Here is a 17,985-nt window from a genome sequence, read left to right as displayed (position 1 = left end):
AAAACTGACTGGGGGGAGGGAGGGCAGGCTGGAGTGGGCAGGGGAGGAAGAAGGAAGAGGGGAGAAGAGGAGGAAGGAAGAGGAGAGGAGAGGGGAAGGAGGGGAAAGGTAGATCTGATCATTTACATGCTTAATAAGTTCAATGGGATTTACTCCTATGCAATCATGGTTAGGATAAGTAAAACTGACCATGGGGAGGCGGAGAGGGAAGGGGAAGGAGTGGATTGGAGGGGGGCAAAGGAAGGGGAGAGGAGGGCAGGCTTCATAATTTGCATGCTTATAGAGTTCAATGGAATTTACTCCCATGCAATCATGCTTCAGATAGGTAAAACTGACCATGGGGAGGAGGAAGGGGAGAAGGAGGAGGGGAATGGGGAAAGAGGGGATTGGAAGGGGATGGGGATTGGGAGGGAGGGGCAAAGGAAGGGGGAGGGAAAGGAAGGGGATAGGAGGGAGGAAAAGGGAGGGTGTGTTTGATCATTTGCATACTTTTTTGAGCTCAATGTATTCAGAGGGGGGTTTACCATTCCCTTCCTCTGAGACTGAGAGACTGACCCAAGGTCACCCAATGAACTTCATGGCAGTGTGGGGATTCGAACCCTGGTCTCCCAGGTTGTAGTTCAACACTGACCCGGGGGAGGGGCAGGGGGGGGAGGAGATTGGGTGGTGGGCACTGGGCAGAGGGGAAGCCCCTTTCCTTTCCAAAAGGAAAACATTGTGAACAAGAAAATTGCTTTTCAACGTTTCCTCCACCTTTTTATTCTACAGCAGGCACATGTAGCCTCGCACCCAAATCTAAACCAAAGCAGTCCATGGCCACATCCACATTATTGTCATTATGTTTAGCTAATATTTGACAGTGCAGTTCCTTACATGTGTTCTCAAAAGTGAGTCCAATTGACTTCAGTGGGGCTTACTCCTAGGTAAATCAGTATAGGATTGTAGGATTTTAGTTTTTTTAAGCCATAGAAATCACTAAATAAATAAATATGGGCTGCATCTCTCAATTTTTTAATGACTTGTTTATTTCCTTTTTGGCTTGTCTGTCTCACTTGATGCCTGTGTCCATGAAACTTGAACCCTAAGAGGCTTCCTCTAAAACAAATCGTGTATCTAACTCAAAATGAAGAAAGGTCTGCCAAACCTCTTTCTGACAACTCTAAGCAACTTTCCCCCCCAGTTTTCAGATCTGTGCTAAATTGTGGAGAATTCACCTTAGCATTTCTCCTGTAACCCTACTGACTATTGCATATTCCAGGAGTGAGGACCTTTTGGCCCTCTAGCTGTTATTGCACTCATCAACATCCCAACATCCCTAATCACTGGTCATGCCGGCTAGGTCTGGTGTGAGCACAGTAACATCTGCAGGACCACAGGTTCCCCACCCCTGGCACATGAAGTGTCTATTTACCATGAATACTACATTTCTATAAACCCACTTCAGAGCTAGCCTATTAATCACATGCATATGCCCTCATATTTTTATAGTCATTTTCTAGCTTCAGGTTTTAAAAAGCAACTGACTTAATAAATATGCAAGTGTTATGCGTGTGCACGTGCAAGTATGTATGTGCATGAGTTAATGCAATAGAATTTATCTATGAAGTTCAGTGCCACAGGTTGTAACTAGGGTTAATCACATACCACAACCATTTCAGTGTTGTGGCTAACAACAGTCTCTGCAGTTACACTAGGCAAACTAGAATAAAATTACAAGCACCATCAATCTACATGCTTCAGGGTATCAGATAATCACCAGCTGATGTGAGGAATAAATTTACCCCCTCTGGTATGATACTCAAACCACAGGAAGCATTATAGAAGTTATACTCTGTTCTCTAAAAATCTACATTGGTGTCTTGTAGTGAAAGGCTATTAGATTAGGTGGACTCTTCCTCTCATTTGCTGAGAGAAAAATATGTTTCCATCAAATATAATACATCCCCAGTAGGCTATTTTTATTTCAGAAAATGCCAAACATCTGTGATTACAGATCTTCAAAAGAGCTCTCTGATAAGGTGACTTCACCTTTTCAGTGCAAAGCTGCCCAAAATAATTATCTCTTTAGGATTTGGGGTTTGTTGTCTTGTGTGCGTGTTTTTTTTTTTCCTTTAAGTTGCATTTGTCTTCTAAGAGAATGTCTCTTGATTCAGCTCATGATAAAGAATGTTTTATATCCACTCAAAGAAAAAAAAGTCTGAAATCTTTGTCCTCTTAGGGCATGGCCAATGAGGCTGCAAGATGGCTGCCTAGTTTCTGCCTAGTTTCTCAGCTCCACTCTCCTCTGGGCAATGTTCCCAGATTAATGATAGCAATTCTTAAAATCTTGTTTTGTGCCACACTTTAGACCCTTTGGGGTATGCTACCAACCTCTTCCAAAACCAAGGGAGGGGGTTTAACAGGCTATTTTTGGCCTCTAGACACAGACGACCTAACTGTGATGAAGAAACCAGCTCCTGACAATATGGCACCCAGCCAAGCAAAAAACCCATGCACAGCAACCCAAGACTCTGGGGCTTTATTTCCCCATTTTTGGGAGGAATTGGTTACACAATTTAGATTGTTTAATGTGGAAATGGAATCTAGCTGGGAAGCAAAATTAAAACCACTAGAGGACAAAATGGAGACATTCGACAATAAAAATAGCAAACTCGGCATTGGAAACTTTGGATTTGGGATTGGCAAATGTGGAAGAGGTTCTTTTACTCAAATATGAGAACAAAATTATACAAAAATAAACTTGAAGAATTGAAGAATGGGGCCCATTACTCGTACATACACTTTCATGGCATCAAAGAAGGGTCTGAAGAGCACTCGGTATCTATGGCCACCTTTATGGTGGCATGGCTTGCAGCTACAGTTCCCAATTTTGAGCTCATTGCCTTGGGCATTATATTGGGCATTGGCAGCTAAACCCAAAGAAGGAGCTCCTCCGAGAGATATTACAGTATGCTTCACAAGGTATAAAAAAAAAGAAGAGCTTATGTTGCGAGTGAGAAAGATGAAAGAATTAACACATAATGGGCACCCTGTGCTGGCACTACAGGATCTCTGCCCTGACATGCTGCTACTCTGCAAAAGGCCGGCATAAAGTACAATTGGGGATTCCCTTTCAGACTGGTTGTCACTCACAATGGTCAACAACTTACTGAAACATTGCCTAAAGATGCTTCACCGCTACTGCCACCTGCAACTTGGAATGGCCAGAAGATCTTGCAAAGGAGGGTGAAGAGGAAGAGGATATGGAGAGCCCTAGACAAAGCAAAGGTCAGAGATGGGAGACAAAACACTACAAGGGAGCACTTAGAAAATGAAACAAACCCACAAAAAACTCTTCACGATTGCCAGTCCACCACAATGTTAACACTCCAAATACTTCATCAGCTGCTTGACTATTTCTACACAACAGCAGCGATCATCCTTAATCTGCTTTCGGAGAATAGTGGCTGGTTTGGATTATCAAACAACAGTGATAAATGTGTTATAATTTGCTTTATATTTCAACTTTTGTAAAGGGAACAAGAAAAAATGGTGCGGGGGGGGTTCCTTTCCTGCATCAATTTTCTTATTTGTAAGGTTCATTATATTTAGTTTATCCATAGGAGGGAGGGTTTAAGGGAACAGAGTACATACACTTAAATCTTTGTTTCAAGGAGTCTTCCCCCTATAAACTGCACATAAAATTGTGCAAGGTTAAATTTTGGGGCGTGTGCCATGGGGCACAGGCACTGGCTGGATTTAAGACCTAAAGCTGGTTATGTTAGATTGGATTTTTTGGGAGTAAATCGGTTGTTAATGTTTTTCTGGTTATTGTTATTGAGGGGTTTGCTATGGGAGTTGGGGAAGGGGTGGGAGGGAGGATTAAGGGAGGGGTGGGCAATCTAAGGGCAATTGATTGTGTTATAGCAGAACAAAAATCTATCCTTTGTTTCCCTGACCAGAGAAAGATCTGAAGGTAATATTCTAATTTCTTTATATAAATGGGTGAATTGGATAAGTTTAAAATCGTAACTCTTAATGTGAAAGGACTAGGACATGATTACAAAAGGAAAAGTATTATTAGTTATGTGAAACAAATGCTTCCTTCAGTACTTTTTTACAAGAAATTTATAAGCTGCAACTGAAGGAGGCACTGTTGAAACATGGATATTTTAAAGACCAATTCCTAGCTGCAGGCACATCAAAGGCAGGGGGAGTAGCCATAATTTTTAAATGTAATTTTCCTTTTATGGTACAAAAAATTTGGAGAGACCCAGAAGGATGTTTTCTTTTTGTAGCAGGATTGCTTGGAGGTAAGAATATCTTACTTTTGGTACTTTTGGTACTTTTGGTACAGTGTATGCTCCAAACATAGGGCAGATAAAATTCTTTAAAACAATTTTCAAAAAACTTCATAAGTTTAGTTATGAAATAGGTCAATTAGTTATGGGAGGTGAGTTTAATATTAACATAAAGGGTTTAAACGCAGTCAGATTGAATCAGACTTCCAAAACTTCAAAAACCTCTCAGGGGGATAAAAAATATTATTTGTTTAATATGGTTAAAAGGCAATCTTTTAATTTATTGTGTTATAATTTACAAGAGGCTTGGACAGAAGCCTCTCCCTACCACCTGATTGCAGGGAGGGAGTGCTCATCCTAAACCGGTGCCTGGAGGCTGTGAAGGGCTGGATGTGGGCTAGCAAACTGAAACTTAATCCAGACAAGATGGAAGTACTGCTGATCAAGGGGAAAACTGCACCAGGGACTGGGTTGCAACATATTCTGGATGGGGTTGCACTCCCCTTGAAGGAGCAGGTCCACAGTTTGGGAGTCCTCTTGGATCCTTTTTTAAGGATTTATATGGGAACACCAAGTATCGCAAGATATGATAACAAGATATGTAGATGGCCTGTGTTGTGAATAGCTAGAAGAGGAGGAGAAAGGAGAAATCATGAGAGATATCACCTCTGAGGAAATTAAATTAATTATTAATTCTACAAAATCAAATAAATCCCCTGGCCCATATGGCCTCACTAATAAATTTTATAAGCATTTTATGGATATTTTAATTCCCAAATTGTTATTTTGTTTAATGGAATTCTTCATGGGGGACCCCCTGTTCCAGACATGGTCAATTCAAGAACTGCAGTTATTCCAAAACCTTTTAGAAACCCCTCTCTTGTTGATTCATATAGATCTATAGCACTATTAAACACTGATTATAAAATTTTTATGTTGATTATTGCACATAGATTAAAATCAGTTATAAAGAAATTAGTTCATCCAGATCAAACAGGTTTTGTTCCCCGAAGACAAATTGCAGACCCAACTAGACACATTTTGAATTTGATTTATTACAGCAAAAATTAAAAATCCCCAATGGCTTTTTTAACTTTAGATATTTATAAAGCTTTTGATTGCATTCATTGACCTTTCTTGATTAAAGTAATACACAAAATGAATTTGGTAATAAATGTATTGAACTTTTACATAAAATATATTCCCCAACTACAGCAACAATACAAGTGAATGGCATGGAATTTCCACTATTCAGTATTTTCAGAGGCGCAAAACAGAGATGTCCTCTGTCTCCCCTCCTCCTCCTTCTAGCTATAGAACTGCTCCTATCTGTCTTCATAGCAATAATAAAACAGAGAGTTAAAATTGGACAAGAATCTCAAATTTTGAGTAATTATACAGATGATATGGTGCTTCTGGTGTCCAACCCATTAGAGGCTGCACAACATATAAAACATGAGCTTCAACAATTCGCCAGTGTCTCTGGGTTAAAAGTAATTTGAGAAAATCTGAAGCCATGTGCCACCTAATTTACATCTGCCACCTAATTTACAGAAACAATTCTCAGCTGCCTTGGACATAAGATATCTGGGAATACAAGGTTCATAGAAATCTTAACAAATTATTTTGAGTTAATTACATACCAATTTGGTACAAAGTTAGAGCAGAATTAAATAGATGGAAAGCATTAAAATTATCTTTATCAGCTAGAATTGCAGAGTCAAGATGACAATATTACCTAAACTTACCTTTCTCTTCCACTCTCTTCTGGTGTACGTCGCAGATAAGCAGTTGAAGATCTGGCAGAAAAAAATATTTGTATTCAATGACAAAGCACCCAGAATTAGAAAGTCAATGTATTGTTCCACTAAAAGGGGAGTTGGGGTATTCCACATCTGAAATATTATTACGACGCCAACGAGTTATATAATCTAATCTACTTAATGTTGGATTATAAAATTAAGAGATGGGCTACTTTGGAAAATAAAATTTCAGGAGGTGTTCCACTTGGAACTGCATTTTTTGGGACTGTGTCAAAAGCCACATGAAAAGAATTGGGGGGGAAACCATTTATCAGGATGCTGATACAAAGTTGGCGCCACTGGGGAAAGAGATTATTGTCCACTCCCTCAGCATTGTTGTTGTCATGTGCCTTCAAGTCAATTACGACTTATGGCGACCCTATGAATCAGTGACCTCCAAGAGCATCTGTCATGAACCATCCTGTTCAGATCTTGTAAGTTCAGGTCTGTGGTTTCCTTTATGGAATCAATCCATCTCTTGTTTGGCCTTCCTCTTTTTCTACTCCCTTCTGTTTTACCCAGCATTATTGTCTTTTCTAGTGAATCATGTCTTCTCATGATGTGTCCAAAGTATGATAACCTCAGTTTCATCATTTTAGCTTCTAGTGACAGTTCTGGTTTAATTTGTTCTGACACCCAATTATTTGTCTTTTTCACAGTCCATGGTATCCGCAAAGCTCTCCTCCAACACCATGTTTCAAATGAGTTGATTTTTCTCTTGTCTGCTTTTTTCACTGTTCAACTTTCACATCCATACATAGAAATTGGGAATACCATGTTCTGAATGATCCTGACTTTCGTGTTCAGTGATACATCTTTGCCCTCACCATTTGCTCACAGAGGCATGTTACCAAATTCTTCCAAGCTACACAGGAAGTGGATTGGACTGTGAAAGACCAACCCAAATTGTTTTTGCATTTTTACAAACTTGTAGGGCAATACAATATCTCAGAGATGAGGTCAGGTCCCCTGCTCCCCTGGTGCATTCACTATAGCTGCCCAATTTCCCTGCTTTTTAAAGTTTGATAGAAATATCTGTGGGCTATAGGTACATTCTTAAACTACAAGATTATTTTGCCTGTTAGTGAATATTTATCCCATTGGAGAATCACCTTATATCCAGATACCTTATATCACCTTAACTGGACTATGGAACAGATGATAAATCTGTGTAAATTCAATCAGTTTTAGTTCAACTAGTCTGTGTAGTTGACAGCAAAAGAATGTAGCTATTTCTGACATTAGGAAGAAGCTGTATTTTTTTAACAGCATTTGTTAGAGATTTTCGCTCTTCCATTGTAGAAGCCAACACAGCTTATTTATATTGTAGTTTTCAAGCACCACTGAAGCAGCAAAGTTTGCTTATCTAGAGATATAGATATGCATAAGGTATACTAGCACACTAGGGAGGAAAGACTATAGTTAGACAAAAGATTCAAACTCCTAATGAAGAAGTCCTGTTTGCCTGCCAGAAACAACAGACAAATGACAAAGCAATTTCCACACTTCTTAATGAGATCCCAAGATAGTTCTGTTGAACTCCAAACTGTCGAATAGATGAATTTAAACTCAGGCTGCTTTGCTCCAACCTTAGAACTGACTTTTTTTTTTCCCCTAACATGAGCGGCACACAGGAAGCTGGACAGCCGTGGAATAATGCATGTTTTCACACACCTAGGGGCATCAAGATTAGTTAACAAGAGCTCAAGCATTGATTAACAATATTGCAATGAATAACAAAGGAGCAAAGAATGAATTGTCACTTCTGAAATGCAGCTACAATTGCTTTACAGGGTGCAAGTTATTAAAACCATCATTTTCCATAGGAAATACTGCATGCCAGACTCAACTTATTTTCAACGGAGTGCAATCTATACATACATTTATTTTATTTTATTTCATTGCTCAGGAGAAACATGTGAAATGTTTGGAGATAACAACACTATAAGACTATGGCTAAAGGCAAACCAGAAAAAGAGGCAAGTGTACAGATAAATCTGACTCTCCATTTCTGTCTCTGAACTCCCAGTATGATCACTTCTCATAAGAATGCAAGAAGAGCCTGCTGGATCCGGCCGAAGGCCCATCAAATCTGTCATCCTGTTTTCACAGTGGCCAAGCAGATGTGTATGGGAAGCCCATCAAGCAGGATCTGAGGACAACCAAACTCTCCTCACGTGTGATTCCCAGCAACTGGTATTCAAAGGCATACTGCCTCCGACAGTGGAGGCAGAACAAAATCATAGAGGCGAATAGCCATTGATAGCCTTATCCTCCATGAATTTGTCTCATCCTCTTTTAAAGCCATCCTCCTATTTTTATCCCCAGGAGTACAAAAACTACATAAACATTTCTGCATGTATGTAGGATTCTACGGATCTGACCCTCAAGATACATTATATAGAAATATAAAAATAAAAAATTCACATTGCCACTTATATTACACTTTCCCTTCAGCCTTGTTTGTGTTTCAGTGTGCATATAGAGGTCCTAGGCAAAGACCTCAATTCAGTTACTTCAGTTAGGGGCAGCTCTGCTGAAGCGCTCCTTGCCTGCATGGAGCTTTTCAGAAGAGCATGAGAAGAGCCTGCTGAATCAGGCCAATGGCCCAGCTACTCCAGCATCCTGTTCTCCCAATGGCCAACTAAATGCCTGTGGGAAACAGGCAAACAAGGCACACAAACACTCTCCTCTCCTGCGGTTTCTGGCAACTGATAATCAGAAGCATACTGCCTCTGACCATGGCATAAAGGCATAGCATAGCAATAATGGCTAGTTCTCCTTTGTGAATATAAATGGGGAAGTCAATGTGGGCAAACAGATCATTTGGGTGTGCACTGGAGACCTCAGTTATGCTAGGAACTGCTTCTGGACCACGTCAGCATTTATATTGCTCCTTCCCCTTGTTACAAAAGGCATTGCATTCAGCCCCAAATGAGTGTTGGGCATACAGGCATAGACATATGGATGTGTCCCATGGGTGGGCATGGGGCAGAATGTTGACAGACTATTTAAGTCCAGTTGTCACTCTTGCTGCCCTTGGTTTGGAGAAATCTCAGTGCAGAACAGAGTCCCAAGAAGAAGAGGCAGCAGTAGCAGCAAGGCAAGGCCTGAGAACCCTGTGTCTTTTGACCCACCTGGTTTCAGCAAGCATGGAAGTGGTAAGAAAATGGTGATGGCAACACCAGGAAGAGTGGCCCAAAGGTCTTTGATTTGGAGACTGAGGGGTCTATTAGTACTAGCCAGTGGGGATTTTTGAGAGTACGGTCCAGCTGGTCTGTAGAACACAGTCCAAGGGGCCTTTGGGCTGTAGCCCTGGTAGCTTAAGGCCTTTCTTATCACCAGGGCAAAGTCCATCCCGCTATTCTGCTTTCCTTGAATGCTTATGTTCCTGTTGGAAAATGAGAACCTTTCCCACCTTCTCCACTGAACTGATGTATACTATATCTAATCTCACTGGAAAACAAATTGCTTGGTGTGTACAGAGTTACCTGTGTCTGTCTGTGTATATGTTTATAAAGACTCCAGCAGTGGCGAGGGGGCTATAAAATGTTTTTCTCTTGAACAAGTTGAAGTATTCCAAAATGATCAGCTGGTTGAGGCTGCCTTTTGTCATAATAGCCATTGTTGCCATGTTTGCTTAGAGAACAACATGGCCACAAGATACTACAACAGGAAAGATTGCCTATCTTCTATGAAATGTTCATGTATACTACTACATACAGTGTTATAATTATTTTATTTTTCCAAGAAATCTTCATTTATGCACTACAGACTACAAAGTTATGCTTTTGGTATCATTTTTTGTATCAGTCATTCGTTCTTCCGCATGCTATGGTTCTGTTACAAATACCTCAGGAAGTTTTGTGAATAAAACCACACCTATGGCCGTTGGAAGAATATCCCAGGGGCCACAACATGCATCACAAAGTGGATGCCCCCAACGTTGGTGTGTGAGAGAGATATCTGACATTGGAACTTTCTCACCACCATCATGAAAGCTTCTCCAGTCCTGGCCCTACCAGTGTCAGAGTTACTTTGTCAGTAGGGTCAAAAAGGGGGCATGCTAATAACGATTTGGGAGTGACCAGGAACAGGCATAGATCCAAAGGGTCCATAGCCTTCCTAATCCCATGACACGTGCCTATAACCAATTATAAATCTATCTATACATCTATCCCTTTTATTTTGATTTTTTTAATGGCAAGAAGAAAACAAACAAACAAAGGAGTGCAACAACTCACTTCTACCTCACCAATGAGACCCTGGCAGGGTGTTGGATATAGCAGTTCAATCACCTTTGGGTTCCCCTACTGCAGCCTTTCCCAACCAGTGTGCCTCCAGATGTTGTTGGACCACAATTCCCATCTTTCCTGACCATTGGCAATGCTGGCTGAGGCTGATGGGAGTTGTAGTCCAACAACATCTGAAGGCACACTGGTTGGGAAAGGCTGCTCTACTGCCATAGAATAGAGAAATTTTTTCACCCTCTCATAACACTAGAACTCATGGACATCCAATGAAATTAAATGTTGGAAGATTCAGGACAGGCAAAAGGAAGGACGTCTTTACACAGCACATAGTTAAACTGTGTAATTCACTCCCACAAGAGGCAGTTATAGCCACCAGTGTAAATGGCTTTAAAAGGGGATTAGACAAATTCATGGAGGATAAAGCTATCAACTAGGCAGAGGCAGTATGCTTCCAAATACCTGTTGCTAGAAATTGCAGGAGGGGATAGTATTTTGGGGCTTAAGTCCTGCTTACGGGCTTCCCATAGGCATCTGGTTGGTCCCTGTAAGCGCAGGATGATGAAGTAGATGGGCTATTAACCTGATCCAGCAGGATCTTCTTATGTTCTTATATTATGTTCTTATGATTGCTGCCTAATAGGACTGACATCTGAGTAGACAACCATAGGATTGTGCTGTAAATGCTTTCTTTAAAATTAAAAAGAAACTTCACTGGCTACTGTTTTTAAAATATCTAATGCATGCTATTGTATTAATGTTCTACCACCACCAGCACCCCAAAAAGGTTGGATTACAGCACCCTCTTTTCATATGTAGGGTTCAGCTGTAAATGGAAGAGGTGTGAGGTGAACAAAGTGGAATTATATGCTTCAATGAAAATAGTTCCTTCGTGAGCCTTACACTAAAGGAAATTAGATTAGCCAGCCAGGTGGCCAAATTTGCCTAGAAGAGGGTTTGAGTCTTCATGAGTTAGTCTCTCATTTAAGAGCAAAACAACCATGTGAGTTTTTCATGTGAGCATTAAGCATGACATTGGTGTATCTGAGGAACCAGCTCATAAGAATCTGACTTAAAGAGGCTATTTAAGCATGTGATGGCATCATTGCATGTTTTGAAAATAGTACTTACATTGACTCTTCCAATTATGGCTTTTTTACAGAAAGTGGTTGCCAATGGCAGAAATGCTTACCACATGACTCTAAAAGTCACGTGAACCACTCTATGCACTCACAAAGTTTTTACTAAGCAACACTGACTCTAACAGGCATGTTTTTCACATGACAACTGCCTGCTCATGCAACAGCCCAGTCATATCAGAATTCCTTTATGCCTTTGCTCATCTTATGACTATTTATTTATAAAAGTATTTCTATATGTCATAACATAAAATATCAGGTAGTATACAACATTAAAATAAAGCATTTTAAAAATCTATACAGATATCATTACAGTGACTGGCTAATATTTTTAAAAAGCCTATCAGCATAAATGAGTCTTCAACTCATTTATTGGGAGACAAGGCTTCTGATCCTTGGCCTCTCACTTGTGGGGTGCTGCAGGGCTCTATCCTTTCCCTGATGTTATTCAACATCTATATAAAGCCACTGAGAGATATCATTAGGAGATCCAACCTGCAATGCCATCAATATGCGGATGATACGCAGATTTATCTCTCATTTAAATCCTCACCGCTGGTGGCGATAGAAATTCTATCCAAGTGCCTGGAGTCAGTGAGTGATTGGATGGGCAGGAATAAGCTTAAGCTGAATCCTGACAAAACTGAGGTTCTGCTGGTGGGAGACAAGGGAAGTTGGGAATCATCGACCTGGTGCTCAACGGGGTACATCTGCCCCTGAAAGACCAGGTCCATAGTCTGGGGGTCATTCTTGACTCTCAGCTATCTATGGAGGTTCAGGTTTCTGCCATAAGTCAGGCGGCGCTATATCAACTCCATCTGATACGAAGGATACGCCCCTACCTCCCCAGCCATTTGCTCCCTTCGGTGGTACATGCTTTGGTTTCTTCTTGCTTAGATTATTGTAATGCACTATATGTGGGTCTACCCTTGAAAATGGTCAGGAAGCTGCAACTGGTGCAGAATGCGGCGGCCCACCTGATTAAAGGCAGCCGCCGCTGAGATCATATCATTCCAGTGCTCAAGGAGCTGCACTGGTTACCGGTGGTCGCCCGGGCCAAATTCAAGGTATAGACTTTAACTTTTAAGACCCTATATGATGCCGGCCCAGTCTACCTAAAGGAACGCCTTCAATATCACCAGGGGTGCCATTTAACGAGATCAACCATGAAAGGCCTACTCTATATCCCACCAATTAAAGCAGCTAGACTGGTGAGGACTAGGGTGAGCGCCTTCTCAGTTGTGGCCCCCACCTTATGGAATTCCTTACCAATTGACCTCCACTAGGCCCCCTCCTTGATGTGCTTTTGCCGGGCCTTGAAGACCTGGCTCTTCAATCAGGCTGTTGAGGTGGGTTAGGTTTCACAGGTTTTGCAGTTATTAGTTGTGATTTTAATTTCTGTGTATATGTTTTTATATTGAGTGTATTATATATTTTTACTGTACGTCACCCAGAGTGGCAGGACAACCTGCCAGATGGGCGTCTAATAAATCCAATAAATAAATAAAACAGACAAGTCTTAAAGATATAAGTTTTCAGTGTTATGGAGACAACAGCCATCAACAGGAAAATACTTTGTGCCAGTGGGCTTATCACTTCAAAGCATAAACACCTTTACTTGAAGAAAGTCTAATTCATTTCAATGGACCATACTTCCAAGTGAACCATTGTGGATCTCAATGGTGACTTTATTTATTTATTTTATATACTGTCCACCATTCAAAAATGTTGTAGTGGTGTACAAAAAAAGAAAGAAATATCTTCCTTTGGAGAAGGGCCAAAGCTCAGCAGAAGAGCATTTGCTTTGTATACAGAAGGTCCCAAGTCCAATACCCAGTGTTCTGAGCCCGTGGTTCTGAAACCCACTTTGCCAGACAGTCAACTCAATCTCTCTCTTTTAAACAGAACTATTTTATTGAACACAAAGGTATACAGAAACTTCAAAGAAAGCGTACGGTCTCTGGTGATGGTGAACTGAGGATGGTGATGATGATGAAGAAGGTTGATAGCAGGTAATTATATTGTAGGATTGTTGAAAAGGTAGATTCAATGGAGAAGAGGTACCTTGTGACAGAGACAGCTTCTGGAACAGGTAATTCTGGCAGAGAAGTATCTTCTGAGAGAGAGATAGGTAAAAAAGGAGTGTTGTCCTCTGGGGTACTAGGCCTGCTGCTAGCTTCACTGACGACTGAAACAAACTGAGGCAGGTTTTAGAGGGAAAACTAACTAACCAATTAAAGAGAGGGGTGATATCACCTGACAAGAAGTTACTGTGAGGCTAAGGGAGCATAGAGACAGACCTCTAGAGTTCCATAACTCTAACCCAGCCTTTCCCAACCAGTGTGCCTCCAGGTGTTGTTGGACCACAACTCCCATCAGCCTCAGCCAGCATTGCCAATGGTCAGGAAAGATGGGAATTGTGATCCAACAACATCTGGAGGCAGGGCCGGCTCCAGGCATGCAGAGGCCCTTGGGCATCAGCTTGCCCTGGCCCCCCAGTAGGTGGGTGGGTGTGCATGCGTGCCCTCCCCGCACCCCCCTCATGGCCCCCCTACCTGTAGCCTTTACCATTGCCCTTAATGAAGATGGCGGCCGCGGTTTCCCTAAGGGGAATGAAGCCTCTGCTGCCATCTTTGTTGATGGCACATGTGCGTGCTATGCGCACACATCTCTGGCAACCAAGAGATCTTCTGTATCTTTAAAAGTTGTGGAGGGGGGAGGGAGAATTCCACCTTGTGGTTTTTCCCATTACAGAGTTGCAAGAACACCTGCACTTGGCTGACTTTCTCTTCTCCTAAAGATACAGGATCAGTCTCAGGCCAAGAACCTGGATACCCTAACTGTGTTAGATGGACCAATGGCCTGACTCAGTATAAGGCAGCTTCCTATGTTCCTAAATACAAAGTTAAAACAGTAAAACAGTCATTAAAATCACTTGTACATTTAGTTCTACAGCATAAGATAGCTTATGCTCTGATTTGTGGTTATTGATCACACTCTAAATATGGAAACATCAATAAATTTTTGTAAGTATGATTGCCTTATTGGGAAGCCAAAAAATGTGTGTGTGTGTGTGTGTGTGTGTGTGTGTGTGTGTGTGTGTGTGTGTGTGTGTGTGTGTGTGTGTGTGTGTGTGTGTGTGTGTGTGTGTGTGTGTGTGTGTGACAGAGAGAGATGAGATCCTATACTTTTCTGCCCTTTCTTGTTTGTTGTCAAAAAGCTTGTTCTTTTCATGACTATATTGCATATCCTTCGTGGATTGTGCTAGTCCTCACAGAAGGAATTCGTTAAAAGGAGTCTGTGAATGATGAATGGGATGTTGCATAGTGGAGAAGACATGGGAGACTGTTCCAGAGGCCAGGCAGTGGGTTTTAAAAATATTTAGATACTGTCATTTAAGATTCCCATAAGCGCAAATGTATGAAAGTCCAATTTGCTCGTGATTTGTAGTGGGAGGCTGAGAAAGCTTGGGAGCATTCAAGGAGTTCCATTTGCTCTGTATTATATTGTTCAAACACAATACTGTCACTATGTAAGCCATGTGTGATGTGATGTGATGTGTGGAATTCTTCATGAATAAAAGGAATGTTTTGACATCAGTCCCTCTTAGGCCCTTTTGCTTCAAATGAGATATAATCATCACTCAGAAAATTGCAAGCAGATCTCTCGTCTGAAAAGCAACAGTCTCTCTCTTTCCCTCTCAGTGGATTACACAATGCCATGCCCTGTGCTGATGAGATATATTTGGTATATATAGAACAAGAGACAAAAAATGTAAAAATTCAAAACTGTAGTCTTAAAATATTTATGTGATTTCGAGAAGAGGGGGCAACCCTTGGATTAATTAACCAGCATGATATTTTTAAATTTAAAACACCCATTACACATTATGCATGCCTCCTGCTACAATTTATTTTTGTAGCATCTAAAAGTACATGGCAGTATTTAGAGCCATTTAGTTTCTGGCTAATAAGCTGTGATAGCATGTAACATTTTCCATAATCTCTCTCGTGTAGAGGATTCCAGATCTATGCCATAAATAGGTTGGCACATTGCAGTTGATGCTGCCAAAGAAGGCAAAACAAAATGTGGTGTATCCACAACAAATACTAATAGGACTTCAATAATACGGAGGGGGAAGTGCCCCCTTATGATTCTTATTTTTGCAAACTGTTGCACTTCAGAACAAAAAAGAAGAGTGAATGGCTTTTAAAAGATTGATTTTGAAGGTAGGAAATATAAAGCCGCCATCCTGATTTACAAGTACAAATTTCACAAAACATTCAACCATATAAAAATGAAAATATTCTGTAGTATGTGCAGCCCAGTAAGAGGAGCTGGTGCTGCAGTATTTCAGATAATAGCATATCTGATAGCACATTATATGCTAGCACAAAAGACTGAAACATACACACATAGAGCCGATTTCAATGCAATTCCTGCTCAGCACTTCAGGAGACAAAGAGTGGAAAAGATGCTAGCATCCTCAAGCACTGCTAATAGTGCTTAATGTACTCAGAGTGCACACTGTTACCAGGGTGATTTTTAAAAGCCAAATCAGGGGGGGAAATGAATCATGTTCAAGAAAATGAGGCAGCAAAGTGGTTATATCAGATGTGCCATTATATGACTGTATCCATTCAAAAAATGCATATGACAACTGCATGGACACACTCTGCCCTGATCTGATTTGTGGTTCTGATTTGTAAATACAGATCAGGCCCAATCCAGTCTGGACAGATTTGGACCCAGTTCGACCCAATCTGGATCTGAGCCACAATCCAGATATTGCAAATCTCTGGAAATCCCGTTCACTTACATTGCAAAATCATAATCACCACAACCTTCTTGTTTTTGACCTAGGGACATGAAATTTGGAGATATGGTAGCTGATGTATATCAGACTAAACATGCCAAATTGTAGGTGGATAGCGCCAGGGATCTTCTGCATACACAGTAGATGCTTTACCACTGAGTTATGGTCCTTCCTTTCTTTAGCATCTGAGCAACTGAATCAAGAGAGTTCCAAGATCTTTCTGTGTGCCTTCACCCCCTGCCCATAGCATCAGGCCATTTAGCCAACCATAATTACCACCACCAAAACCCCATAAATTCTATATATGCACTGCAAAGTTGGGCAACCTACAAACTGAGGGCTGCATGAGGACTAATTTCGTGCTGGTGGCAAGGAGAGAAAAGTCGGCAGAAAGGGGTTGCAGAGAAAGAGAGAGAGAATGGGGTGACAAAAAGAGAGATGTATTGCATCACAAACCTTGAAGCTCTGCAAGCATAGTGCTTATCCTTTACTATTTCATACTACTCATGAGTCAAGCACATGCTAGATGACCCATAGAACAATTTCTGCCCTGAAAGCTAGCTGAACAGCTAAGATAGGTAAGGGGAACCTCTGGCCCTCCAGCTGTGGGTGAACTATAACTCCCATCATTCCCAGCCATTGCTGGGGCTGATGTGTTGTAGTTCAGCAAAGGTTCCCCACTTGAGGTAAAGGTTAAAATGGTTCAGATTTAAAAAATGAAATAATATTGTTATGGGTTTGGGGATTGAGATAGATGATTTCTATGAGTTCCCTTCCACCCTCTGATTTGGAACCCTGCACCTGGAGATGGGCTCTGCAGCTGAGAACCCTGCTCCACAGGTCCACAGGTCAGCTGAGTCTCCTTTGTTAATCTAATAGAGTGGCCAGGTGGGCTAATGGGTCTATCAAATGCCCATTAACTTGCAAATAGGCCAGGGAGATCCTATTGTAATTGAAACTCTTTAGGAAAGCCTCCCCCCTTCCTGGGGCCAAAAGAGAGGCTTGTGTTTTTGTGTCTGAGGAAAGGCTGGGAACTGGAGACACTCAGAGAGGTTAGCTCCGTGCACCACGGCTTTAGGATGCCTCCTGTAAGCCTGATGGAAAAGCAAGATATTTTGGACTGCTAATGCTTGAACCCCTCATTCTTAAGCTCAGGTTGGAATGTGTGTAAATAAAAACCCTATTTCCTAAAAGTCTCTGCTGACCTTCTTTCCAAGAAAACCAAACCCTGGGCAAGTGCAGGGACCCCTGGATATCTCTCACCACTTGGAGATTGGGGTGGTGCGCAACAATATGAAATAATAAAGGATCAAGCTACTAAAAATATGGCAAGGCTTTGTATATGCATGGACCTTTCCCATTAAAGTCTGAAGTATTTATGTATTAATCATCACAACGCCCACTTTAAGGATAGATTAGTGGTACTCAGTTCTTTGTAGAAGGCAAACTGCTACTGAGTCATAATACTTAATACTGTAATTGTAGAAAAAGAACAATAGAATGCAAGTGATGCCTGGGTTGTTAATAAACCTCTGCATGAAGAAGCATTATGTGGAACCCAAAAGTTTACATTATTCTCTTCTCCCCTTGAAAGGGGAGCAAGAAACTTGAAGAACCAGGAATATTACTCCAGCAACCCAGAGATATATGCTTCTACAAATATTTACAATCAAAAATGGCTTAGCATTATATGAGTCA

Source organism: Rhineura floridana, chromosome 1 (genome assembly GCF_030035675.1).
Source record: "Rhineura floridana isolate rRhiFlo1 chromosome 1, rRhiFlo1.hap2, whole genome shotgun sequence".
NCBI lineage: Eukaryota > Metazoa > Chordata > Lepidosauria > Squamata > Rhineuridae > Rhineura > Rhineura floridana.
This window is presented reverse-complemented; position numbering follows the sequence as displayed.